This window comes from Pinus tabuliformis, chromosome 3_2, assembly GCF_031772625.1.
Source record: "Pinus tabuliformis cultivar Carrire ecotype Pingquan chromosome 3_2, CPIR1, whole genome shotgun sequence".
Classification (NCBI taxonomy): Eukaryota; Viridiplantae; Streptophyta; class Pinopsida; order Pinales; family Pinaceae; genus Pinus; species Pinus tabuliformis.
In genome coordinates, this window is record NC_142302.1 from 310949636 (window position 1) to 310963743 (window position 14108).

Here is a 14108-nt window from a genome sequence, read left to right on the forward strand (position 1 = left end):
CATTACAAAAGTTATGAATCAAAATTTGAGCATGCGCGAAGGCATCGCTCCCGTAACAGAATGTTTTTCTAAAATCATAACAAACTTAAAGTAAACATAACTGAAAATTAAAAAAAAAATCCATCACTGGAAAAATAAACAAGATAATCATTATCGACGAGAAGACGTGGACGCTTGGTGAGAAGCCGTAGAACCTCGTGGATGAACCATTTGAAGCATAGGAGGATTAGAAAACTGCTCGCATCACTGCCACATAGCTGGAGGAGGAGGTGGAATAAAACTTAAATGTCGGTAGAGGATTCATAGATTGACCACTCTGACGTAATCAAGTTTGCATTGAGAAATAATTTTAACCCTCCTGAGAAGATCAAATTCCTTTTCCAATAAGTTGGTAATGGTTGATCCCTTAAGGATGGTTGTTCTTTTAGGAGCTGCACCTGTCCTACACTTAACCTCCGTTAGTTTTTTATTGTACACCTCCTGTGAGAGAAGTTCTCCATCTTCTCCCCAATTGTTACATAATCGAAGTTCAATAATCTGATTAAACATGACGTCAAAGCTTGACAACCCTTTCTCCATCTTAGTCAAATTTTGCTCCACCTTAGACTTGGCTTCCTGTTTCGAGATAACTTTATAAATCCCGACCACTGCTTCGACCCCATCTGGTATATTGAGCGGCATGAGATCCTTGGTCATTCTTTCTATCAAAAACTGAATGTACCTCCTGGCATATTGGGAGTTGTTAATACTGGTATGCTTGTTGCTTTGAAGAGCTGGGGAATATTCCTTATAGATCTTCCTTTTGTCATGTATCAAAACCAATTTCTCCCAGCATTGATCAACTCCCTAGATGATCTTGTCCCACACCCCTTGCCTGGCTTCTGTGAGTGCTAGATTTCCTTTGAGCTTGGCCTTCAACTCCTTGCTCTCTTGAGTTGCACTATGTAACTCTTGGGTGATATTTTCGATGTTAGAGTTTTCCGATTATGGTTGTCTTTCATTCTAGGTCACATGGGCCTTAGCTACATCTGACTCCCTCTGAACTCTCCCTAACTCATCTTTAGAAAGCTTTAGTCCTGTTAACACCTTGGTAAGGTGATTAGTGGGGTTTTGGGGATCGTATTGGACCAACACAGTACATACATGAGAGTCAACCTAGATATTTAAATCATCTAGCCTCTATTGTAGGGATTTGACTCTTTCTCTGCTTCCATTCAATTCCCTAGTTAACACCTCCTTTTCCTTATCATTTTGTATTAGATCATGGATTTGAACATGCTCACCTCTAGTCATATTTAGCTACCTTCTCAAGATAAAGTTCTCCATTTTGGATTCCTTTATTATTGTTGCCATTGCTGTTTCATCTGCTAGATCCAATCCCACTTTAAAGGTCAGCTCTTTATAATACTTCTTCTCTTGGAAGAGAGCATGATACTTGACCTTCTCAAATTTTACATTCTTGACGAGATTTTATATGTAATCTTGGGCCTGATTAATAGTCATTTGATTTCTATTGATAGCATTGTACAACATTTCCCCCACTTTCCTATGTAGGTTGACCTTGTCCACTAGAGTGATACTGGTCAAGTCTAGAAATGCATCCAGGTATTGAAACTTGGAACCTGAAGGTAAGGTTTCGACAATTGGGTGCTTAAACCTTATTTTCATCTCTGCTTTCTCTAGATCTGTTGTAGCTAATAGCCGAGTGTGTCAAGGGGTGACATGTGAAGTCATGTCTTGATGTATCTTCTCCTTTTGCCTTTTGTTTCTCACCTAGATGTTCTTGCCTTATGCCTAGCATGTTCCTACTGCATAAAGACTTTCCTCAGACTCTAGGATGGCTGCCTCAGACGAGGATGTTTTTGAAACTTTAGGATGTATCTCCAAATTAACTTGAAATCTTGGGTTCTCAGTCACTTGTTCCTGGAGCTCGATACTTAGTTCTTCCTATTCCTACTCTTGTTGATATTTCTATTCTTGTCCTTGCCCTTGAATTTTGGCTCTTTTATGAGCTAGTCCTTCTTCCATGTCAATTGTCCCTGAGGTGTCAGCAGTCCTCTTTTTTGTCTTTTTCGTGTTGAATGGGGATTTGGTCTCCATGTTTGTATTCAGAGGCCAGGAATCAAAGTTAGATTTCCATTCAACCTCAGGCTTAGGATCATGCACATAGGTTGAGGCTTTAATCTTTTCCCTTCTCTGAGCAAGGAGACCTCGAGGATCATAATGCCAGATTTCACCTTTCTCGAATTCCATGTCTTCGAGCATAGATTCAATTGCTTTAAAGGCTTTCCTGGTGCTTATAACAAAAGGACCTAGCGGTTGTCCCCTTTTAAATATGTAGCCTTTCTTACCCGATAAAAAGTGGAGTAGATAAACATGGAGGATTTTCCTGAGGAACTCGAGGGAAAACACTCTCATTGGTAGGAACACTAGCAAATGATAAGGGGCAAGGTCGCACCCATACACCCAGATCTTTGTGTAATCCTTATAGAGGTACTAGTCCCCAAGGAAACTTTCTAATGAAGTTGGAGGAGCTCTTTTTCCTTAGGGAAAATTCAGGGTGGGGACATTTCATGAATTATTCGGTAGGTGATAGCCATGAAGGATGAAAGGAATTGAGAATAGCCTCCCAAGCCTGGCCTTTTCCTTACATAAATGTTCCAGTCAAAGATTGAATTTCTTTCCTTATAAGGGCAAAGCACATTATTGGCTTAGGGGGTCCTGACCTAGGTTCAGATTTAGTTGCGCCAACCAACAAAGCCCTACACTACTGGCCCTTTCAGTAACAACTCGACTAGCGGAGGCTACAGTCTCACCCAAAGCAATATGGGCGAATGATGGAACCAAGTTTCCACATCCAGAGATTAGTGTGATGTCTTTTAGCACCTAGATCTACCTTTGCACAATTCTATAAGCCCATAGGGTTTGGTACTACAACTCTATCCCAACAGCATTTAGACCTTTGCGAAGGTCTACGATTGGTGTTTGCGGAACCTTAGCAATCTATTCATCCATTTATGCACACCAGAAAACATCCCTAGATTAGAGCTCACACAGATCTACTTAAGTATTTAATAAACATAACAGAATTTACCATAGTCTTCGCGAACTCACATAAACATGCTTGCGTACATCATTTAACAATTTTGCAATAGTATCACGTACATTTAGATTAATATTTCATAGCACATTATTCATCACTAGCATATATCGCAAGCATAAATAAACAGAGATAACAAAATATACACAAGATTTCTTTGGTAAATTTCTTTATTGGTCTTTAGTTTGGATTTATAGACTCAAAACTGACCTACGCACTCAGTTGCAGGGGTCCGCGCACTCAGCTGCAGACCCTACTTTAGGCCTCCACGCACTCAGCTGTAGAGCCATTCTTCCTTCTGTCTACCCATTCCTTAGTTTATTTTCTCTTCTCCAGACATTGACATTATCTCTTAGACTCTCTGAGACACACCTGTTTATAAAATCCCATGGTCTACGAACCATGGGTGGGTCTCAAAGCTGACTCATACTTTACATAAACAAGGGGCTAAAACCCCTTTGAATCCTAACCATCTACGCACTCCGCATCCACACATCGAGGATAATTTACATCATTTTGAAAAATTACATCAAAACTTGGGTTATTTTAACCCCAAAACTAACCCAGGGGACCCCATCCCAACAAGTCCCCAACATAAAGGTCATGACTCGCACTGCAGTCACTTGGATGGCATGATGATCTTGCTGCGAATATCCCCCAGCTCTACCTGAAGTACTGGAACCTCAGCACCAATTTGCGTAGTTGCTTGGTTGACCTCCTCAACTAGCTTCTCTGTACCTAGTCCTTCTACAACCAACCAAATTGTTTGTTGCATTAGTTGTAAGCCCTTGAGCTTATCATGAATGGTAGTCATGATTTGATAAGATTCTTCTAACCAACGCTCCATCTTGGCCTTAAGCAAGGCATCCTTATTTTGTGTTGCTTCTACCTGCACTAGGAGCTGCTTCCACTCTTATAATTTAGCTAGGCGTTGCGCTGGTGTAATGGAGGGGATCGTTTCCCTAATCTCGTCATACTACCACTGCAACTCCTTGATCTTAGTATTCAGTGTTTCCAGGTTTGGATCCTCTTGCAGATTTGTTACCAACTCCATGGCCTACTCGAATATTATTGTGAAGTCTACAATTCTGGCATCGAGAGTCGCCAATCCTTCCTTGATTATGGCTCCACAGTGCTCTCAAACCTTCGGTGGAGTAGTATGCTGCGTCCTTAATTACAGCTCAGTGATCTTCATGTTGAGTTAAAATTGAACTTGGTTAACCTCTTCCTTTGATTCGCGCACACCCGTGACTAAATTCCTAATCTTCGCTTTTGGCTCTGTATCTTCATGAATATGAACCTCAGGTATTGTTTTGCATGCCTCCGCAACTGTTAACTCTAGTAGTGAACTGTGTGCTTGGAGCACCTCCTTGTCCTGCATAACCCACATCTTCTCGATGAATAGTTGTTGATTATTAACCTTGATTTCACTGATAACATTGAATGCTCGTTGCTCCTGGATGTGAAGTTCCTCCACGATTCCCTGTAATAGTGCATGCAATGACTCTAGTTGCATTGCGACAAGGTTCAAGCCCATCTTCAGGACTCTATCAAGGAGGGCGAACTGTTCCTTGGTGTCGACGCAGACTGAACCCGCAGGCAAGGGGAAGACTCGAACATCTTGTGATGGCCACAAAATTATCTCCATGCCTGTACATTGACCTCGCACCGAACTTCCTACTGTGCTGCTCACTTTCTCGACATCTTCTTGGATCTTGGTTTCTTGGAGATGCAACTCTCGAAGATCCCACTGGACTCCTCCCAATTTTTATATGTACTATTTTTCAAACTGCTCTAGTAATTTTGTGGCGACACTCCTAACTTTATCACTAATCTCATCCAAATTGCTTTCTGTGAGCATGAGGCAATCAACCTATTTTTTCTTAGCCTTCTTCTTTTTCCTCAATCCAGCTTGTTGTTCCAATTCTCACCTTTTTAGAATGAAGGGGGTGTGCTTCCCTTCCTCGCCTCTGCCGCCTTGCCCTGTAAGCTCTTCGGTTTTAGTTTTTGGCGAAGATGACTTGTCACCTTTCTAGGTCTTGTGCTGCTCCTGCTCAGTCTTCTCCTTGGCAGTGCGTTCCTACTAAACTTGAGCCTTCTTGGCAGCATCCTTCTTTTTCTACGCGGCTAGTTTCTACACAACTTGCTTAGTTGCTTACTTCCTTTTCTTTGTGGCCACACTCTCTGCAACTATTCTTAGCCTAGCAGCTAGATCTAAAGGGGCATGGCACTCAGCTAGCTAGCATGCCACTACCTCCTGCACATCCGTCTCCATCACCAAGTATGGAAAATCATGCCACTTCTATGTTGGATCCTTCCGCTACTGGATATATACCTGATAAAAGTCAGCCTTGAAGGTTGAGTAGGCTGATAGCTATGAGTACAAGGTTGGGGACAACCTTTAACTTTTTTTAATTTCAATGTGAAAATTAATTTCCATTAGGACCTAAAATATCTTCATCTCTATGTTGTGCATGGGGTCCTTCGTAGCCCATAGGGAGGCGAACTACGTTGCCTCTATAAATCCTTCTTCCAATGGAGGAAGCTGGTTGTCCTCTGGAAGCTCCCATGAAACAAACACAATGGAGAGCAACAACCAAGCGTAATGAAACGACTTAGTTTCATCCTTGGCCTCGCAAAAGTTCGTGAGGAACTCTTGGCATAGGTATTTGGACTAATTGAACAGTAAACCTTTCCTCATCACCTTTCCTGCCAATATCTGTGCAACCAACTAAACTAGGGGGTGTGAGATAGACAAATTGAGTACCTGCACAACTTCTTTACGAGTTCATAATCTTTCTTCATCTACTCAACAAGCTCCTTCTCCCCCATCTTTCCACCAAACTCCTTGGCCGGGTTCAAACCTTCATGTGGAAGGTGTGTAATCTTGTGAATAAGAATATTTGTGATGGGTATAGGCCCTCCTATCCATAAGCACCCAAACCAAGTTGTGCAACCCGTATTGCTCAACACCGCAGACCCATTCCTCCATTTCTACCACAGTAACACTTGTTTCTTCAAAGTAAAGTCTCCTCATGTATTTGTCAATCGCTAAGTGAGGTAACTTACCTTGATCGATGAGGTCTCAATCCTCCATCGTCAATAGGGGGACTCACGTGAGCTGCATATGTTAAAAAGGCACCTGCTTAGGTAGCAATGGCATGGAGATGGTGAATTTGTTTGAGTTTGGGTCTTTAATAATCTTTTCCTTTCCCTTCTATGGAGGGATATGCTGAGGGAGATTTGTTATGGGCTCCGCTCCTTCGACGTCAAAGTCTTCTATTCCTTGGCCTTCTTCTGCCTCTAGGTCTACAACCTTCTTTTTTCCATTTGTTGGTTTCTTGTCCTTTTTCTATGTTGGTGTCATGGTATGCTTCCTTGGGGAAGCGCGTACTTGCACTCGGTTTTCTTTCTTTTCCTGTGCTGCAGGTTTCTTTTCCTTTGCCATGGACTATTTTGGCCTTGGTGACCTCGGCGTTGTGGGAATTGCAAGCGTATCTTCAACACTGGATACTTCAGGTCTTGGGGCATTGGATACAACAACTTCCAAACTCACAACTTCAGTGGGGTTGGTGGCAGTCATTCTCTTCATAAAAAACTCACAAGCTTCGAGAGACATGTCTGTGTGGGTGACAAATTCCTCCCAAAATGCTCAGCTCATCGAAATACAACAAATTTTAGCAAAAACTCTAAGGGTGCAAAGTGTTCTCTGTTGTACCGACACGGATAACTTATAGGGGTGTTTGAATTCAAATCTGACTGTTCCTCCCAAATTTTCACAATTAATGTTGTTTTGGTGCAGATCTTCAAAGAATTTTGCCTTAAATGCCACCAGCCCATTCCTCTTAACCATCTTTTAGCTATCAAGTCATGAACAATGACTTCAATGGTCACTTTCCTATTGCACTGCACGACACATCCCTCTGTGGTGCAATTTTCTACACGCAGCTTCATATGTTGCAACTTCACCATTTTTTGTGCATCCCTCCTTCTGCGTAGTCCTCCAAACCTATTAGTGTAGTTTAAAGTCTTGCACTCCCTTGAAACTAACTGCAGCACTAATACATCCTTACTGCCATGTAGTCATTATGCAGGATCCCCTGTATATAGCTTCAATTGACTTCCATTCACTCTTCTCGGAAAAGGTTCTCCATTTAGCTTCACGCGCTAAACTACACATCCATCTATAATTTCTTTGATAATATATGGCCCTAGCCAATGCATTTGAAATTTCCCTAGAAAGTTAGTGAATTTACTATCATATAACAAAACCAAATCATTTACCTTAAATGTGCAAAGCTAGATGTGTCAATCCTGTAATGATTTTTCTCGTTCCTTCTGTACTTGTTGATGAAATCCAACCAAAAACCTATCCTTCTTCAACAGTTTCTCAATGGGTGCAGTAATATGAGCATCAGCCTTGATGAACTTCCTGTAATATCCAGTATGTCCCAGCATCACACACAACTTCTTAACTCTCCTTCGGGCCTCCAAATTTACTATCACAACAATCTTTGCAGGGTCCACCATTAGCCCTTACTTTCACACCACGTGACCCAGAAAAATTCCAAAGGGAACACAGAATATGTGTTTCTTCAAATTCAGCATGATCTGGTACCTACAACACGTATCCAACATCAAGCGTAGACTTGCTACATGGCACTTCACCAAACTAAACATTGTCCAATCATCAAAGTATACTTCCAAGAACTTATGGATGAACTCATTTAACGCTTCTATAACTATGACAGAAAATAATGCAGGTACATTCTTGAGTCCAAACAACATCACAGTATATTGGAAGTAACCCCATTATGTCGTGAAGGTTGTTTTGCTCCTATCCTCCGGTACGATCTTGATTTGATGGTACGGAGAAAATCCATCGATGAATGAGTAGGCCTCCTACCCTCTAACATTTTCTAATACTTCATCTGTAAATGGCATTGGGGAGTCATGGACATAGGCATCATTAAGCTTCCTCATATCTATGCAAATCCTTATTTCACCCTTCTATATCTTCTCCTAAACCACCATTGGGCTTACCCAATCAAATTCCTCCACAGGTTCTATGATGCCCACCTCCAGCATCTTACCCAACTCCTGACGAACATTTTCCTTGTATTTGGGATTAAGATGACACAATGTCTGCTTAATAGGGTACACGTCTGACTTAAGAGTAATCTTCATGATGCCCAAGTCACCTATTATGCCCTTCAGGTCTGAAAACTCGATAGGAAAAAAATCTTGGTATTCGCGGAGTATCTTAGGAACTTTATCCATAGTGCCATTGCCTTAATAATACCCAATATTTGCAAACTTCATTTATGATTTGGTACCAATGTTAACTTGCTTTTTTTTCAACAACATGGTGATGTTTGGGTTCTCTATTTGTGGAACTTCAACTTCATTATGCCCTTTTGCCGCTAGAATATTAATGTTTCTAGGATCATTATCCTCCTCCTCAGTAGTTACATTATAACATTCCAGTGCATAGTGCAGCTGGGTGTTCCAATCTGGTTGAACCCATTCCAGAGGTTCTTGCTACATTTTGAAGATCACTACCTTAATATTCTGTAACACTTCATTGATGCTCGTGAAGCCATATTCAAAACTAAAGGTTAATAAGAATCCTTCCCCCAATATATCCCACTCTGTGGTGCCATGGCAGAGCTCTGTCTCCAGATACCAGTTCATAGGGATTGTATCCAATGTATGGAAAAATAAGTGTACATACTCTAGTAAGATTTAGCCCACTTTGCTACATGAGGAACTCTTGACATAGGTATTTGGACCATTTGAACAGTACGCATTTCCCCATCACCTTTCCTACCAATATCTGTGCAGCCAATTGCACTACAGGGTGTGAGATAGACAAAATTGAGTACCCGCACAACTTCTTTATGAGTTCATAATATTTCTTCATCTGCTCAGCAAGCTCCTTCTCCCGCATCTTTCCACCAAAATCCTTGGCCGAGTTCAAACCTTCATGCGGAAGGTGTATAATCCTGTGAATAAGCATATCTGTGATGGGTATAGGCCCTCTTATCCATAAGCACCCAAACCAAGTTGAGCAACTCGTATTGCTCAACACGCGGACCCATTACTCTATTTCTAGCGCAATAACACCTATTTCTTCAAATTAAAGTCTCTTCATGTATTTGTCAGTTACGAAGTGAGGTAACTTACCATGATCGGCGAGGTCCCAATCCTCCATCTTCAATAGGGGGATTCACGTGAGTTGCGGATGTTCAAAAGGCACCTGCTCAAGTAGCAGTGACATGGAGATGGTGAATTTGTTCGAGTTTGGGTCTTTAGTAATCTTTGCCTTTCCCTTCTGCGGAGGGATATATTGAGGGAGCTTTGTTATGGGCTCCACTCCTTCGACATCAAAGTCTTCTCTTCCTCAGCCTTCTTCTGCCTCTAGGTCTACAACCTTATTTTTTCCGTTTGTTGGTTGCTTGTCCTTTTTCTGTGTTGGTGTCATGGTATGCTTCCTTGGGGAAGTGCGTACATGCACTAGCTTTTCTTTCTTTTCCTGTGCTGTAGGTTTCTTTTCTTTTTCCATGGACTGTTTTTGCCTTGGTGAACTCGGCGTTGTGGGAACTGCAAGCGTATATTCAACACTGGATACTTCAGGTCCTGGGGTGTTGGATACAGTGACATCCAAACTCACAACTTCAGCGGGGTTGGTGGCAGTCATCCTCTCCATAAACAACTAACGGGCTTCAAGAGACACGTCTGTGTGGGTGACAAATTCCTCCCAAAATGCTCGGCTCATCAAAATACAACAAATTTCAGCAAAAACTCTAAGGGTGCAAAGTGTTCTCTGTTGGACCGACATGCGTAACTTATAGGGGTGTTTGAATTCAAGTCCAACTCTTCCTCCCAAATTTTCACAATTAATGTTGTTTTGGTCGCAGATCTTCAAAGATTTTGGCCTTAAATGCTACCAGCCCACTCCTATTAACCATCTTCTAGCTGTTAAGTCATGAGCAATGACTCCAATGGTCACTTTCCTGCTGCACTGCATGACACATCCCTCAGTGGCAAAATTTTCTATGTGCAACTTCATATGTTGCAACTTCACCATTTTTCATGCATCCCTTCTTCTGCGTAGTCCTCCAAACCTATTTGTGTAGTTTAAAGTCTTGCTCTCCCTTGCAACTACCTGGAGCACTAAGACTTCCCTACTACCATGTAGTCATTATGTAGGATCCCCTGTATATAGCTTCAATTGACTTCCATTCACTCTTCCCAGAAAAGGTTCTTCGTTTAGTTTCATGAGCTGAACTACGCATCCATCTATGATTTCTTTGATAATATATGGCCCTAGCCAATGCATCTGAAATTTCCCCGGAAACTTAGTGAATTTACTATCATTTAATAAAACTAGATCATTTACCTTGAATGTGCGAAGCTGGATGTGTCGATCGTGCAATGCTTTTTCACATTCCTTTTGTATTTGTTGATGAAATCCAAGCAAAAATCTATCCTTTTCTTCAACAATTTCTCAATGGGTGTGGTAATATGAGCATCAGGCTTGATGAACTTCCTGTAATATCCAGTATGTCCCAGCATGGCACGCAACTTCTTAACTCTCCTTCGGGCCTCCAAATTTACTATCACAGCAATCTTTGCAGGGTCCACCATTAGCCCTTGCTTGCACACCACGTGACCCAGAAAAATTCCAAAGGGAACACAAAATATGTGTTTCTTCAAATTCAACATGATCTAGTACCTGCAACACGTATCCAACATTAGGCGTAGACTTGCTACATGGCACTTCACCAAACTGAACACTATCTAATCATCAAAGTATACTTCCAAGAACTTATTGATGAACTCCCTTAATGCTTCTATAACTATGATAGAAAATAATGTAGGCACATTCTTGAGTCAAAACAGCATCACAATATATTGGAAGCAACCCCATTCTATCGTGAAGGTTGTTTTGCTCCTATCCTTTGGCACGATCTTGATTTGATGGTACAGAAAAAATCCATCAGTGAATGACTAGGCCTCCTGCCCTCTAACGTTGTCTAATGCTTCATCTGTAAATGGCGTTGGGGAGTCATGGACATAGGCATCATTAAGCTTCCTCATATCTATGCAAATACTTATTTCACCCTTCTATTTCTTCTCCTAAACCACCATCGGGCTTATCCAATCAATTTCCTCCACAGGTTCTATGATGCTTGCCCCCAGCTTCTTACCCAACTCCTAATGAACATTTTCCTTGTATTTGGGAATAAGATGATACAATGTCTGCTTAATAGGCTATGTGTCTGGCTTTAGAGTAATCTTCATGATGCCCACGTTGCCTACTATGCCCTTCAGGTCTGAAAACTTGGTAGGAAAAAAATATTGGTATTCGCGGAGTATCTTAGCAACTTTATCCATAGTGGCATTGTCCTAATAATCCCCAATATTTTCGAACTTCGTTTATGCTTCGGTACCAATGTTAACTTGCTTTTTTTTCAACAACATGTTGATGTTCTGGTTCTCTATTTGCAGACCTTCAACTTCGTGATGCCCTTCTGCCTCTAAAATATTAATGTTTCTGGGATTGTTGTCCTCCTCTTCGGTAGTTACATTATAACATTCCAGTGCACAGTGCAGCTGGGTGCTCCATTCTGGCTGAACCCATTCCAGAGGTTCTTGCTTCATTTTGAAGATCACTGCCTTAATATCCTGAAGGCTTCATCGATGCTCACGAAGCCATATTCAAAACTGAAGGTTAATAAGAATCCTTCCGTCAATATATGCCACTCTGCAGTGCCATGGTGGAGCTCTGTCTCTAGATACTAGTTCATAGGGATTGTATCCAAAGTATGGAAAAATAAGTGTCCCCACTTTGGCTGCAGTTCCATTCCATAAGGTTTAGCCCTCTTTGCTATGTGATCGCACGAGTCATCTCTCCCTTCGTATTTCTCGGCCAATCAAATTTTAGTAAGCCCAAACTGTAACCTCATCATTCTTCTATAATCCCTCCATCAATCAAAGCAATTGTGATGTAGGAAAGTCTTCCCTCTGCGGACAGAGGCAACCCCTCTAGCCCTAGAGTGGGTCTAGTCACAAACAAGGACAGATCAACAATAGTTTTCCTTAAATAGTCATAGTTGGAGGCCTACCTCAACTGGTGGTCGATGGAGTTCTGTTGCCCTGGTTCAGCCTCTGCTTCCTTCTCCTTGATGAGTGATCAACCTAAAACAATGCAAAGGAAATACAACAAAGCACGTAACCAGAAAGCAACAATGATCTATTTACTCACAAAGTCAAGAAGTCATGAGCTATCAAGTAAATTACATACAAGACATAGGAAAACATCATTGATTGTATTAATAATGAAATAAGAGCAAGCTTACAACCAAAGTCTTGACGTCATAAGCCTTCTTAAAGGGATCCAGCCAGCATGTTCCTCAAGCATTCACTCTTTAAAGATGGATCTCCCAACATATAAGTCTCTCACTCATGAGTTTTACACAAAGTTAAGGGCACTTCACAAACCTTCCACAAGCTATCAACAATCCCACACCTGTCACACTCACACCAGCTATCTAGCAAACTCACAAACACTAACAGAACTGCTCAATCCAAGGATTTACCAGCTAGCCAACTATCCAACTCCCAAATTAAAAACAGTCAATCCTTCAATCAGATAGAGGTATTTCCCATATCAACCCAGGAAACTCAAAAGACCGATAATCAATCCCCAAATGTCAAAAGAGACCAAATCAAAATCAAAACAAGAGCAAACAAGAGAAGAAAAGAGGCCAAACTCCCCAATGGAGTCACCAATTTATGATGCAGGAAAGTGTTCCCTCTGCAGACAGAGGCAAACCCTCTAGCCCTAGAGTGGGTCTTGTCACAAAAAAGGACAGATCAACAATAGTTTTCCTTATGAATTCATAGTTGGAGGCCTACCTCAACCGGTGGTCGATGGAGTTCCGTTGTGCTGCTTCAGCCTCTGTTTCCTTCTCCTAGTGAGTGATCAACCTAAAATAGTGCAAAGGAAATACAACAAAGCACGTAACCAGAAAACAACAATGATCTATTTACTCACAAAGTCAAGAAGTCATGAGCTATCAAGTAAATTACATACAAGACATAGGAAAACATCATTGATTGTATTAATAATGAAATAATAGTAAGATTACAACCAAAATCTTAATGTCACAAGCCTTCTCAAAGGGATCCAACCAACATGTTCTTCAAGCATTCACTCTTTGAAGATGGATCTTTCGACATACAAAGTCTCTCTCTCTCTCTCACTCATAAGTTTTACACAAATTGAAGGGCACTTCACAACCTTCCACAAGCTATCAACACTCTCACACTTTTCACACCCACACTAGCTATCTATCAAACCAAAAGCTAATAGCACTACTCAATCCAAGAATTTACCAACTAGCCAAATATAGCACAGGTGAGTGTTTAAATAGGAGAAGGAGTCTCCATGAAAGGTGGAAGAGAGATCTTATCTCCAAGGAAGGTAGCACAATTGACAGAACTGCCATGCCAGAGAAGGAAGGGCGACACAAACTATGCCAACAATCAGGTCTAGAGTCATCCAGAAGGCCGACTATTGGAACAAATTCGTCTAATCTGTATCATAGCGAGTACATAACTGATCCTTAGCACTGACATCGATAGTGAGCAGTGTAGCCAGTCAGATCATCGCTAAATATAATAAGCAACCTCGCGCTGGAGCATGAAATCAGACCATCGCGAGAATCAGATGTACTTCCGCATTGGTAGTGCGGCTAGACTGTTTGTGAGTTTCATTCAGCGCGTGTATTAAGTCCATAGTCACAATGAGGTAGATAACTTAGGAAAAGTGGGTCATTTGGCAGCACAAGAGAGCATTTGTTCAATGTAAGCATGTTTGACTTGGACACATGACACAATAGAAGGACTGGAGTGAAGGCAGTGACAAATTACTGTGTAACAGCGATCCTTGTGTCTACCCCACCATCATGCGAACGTATCACGCAATGCCAAATCTAAT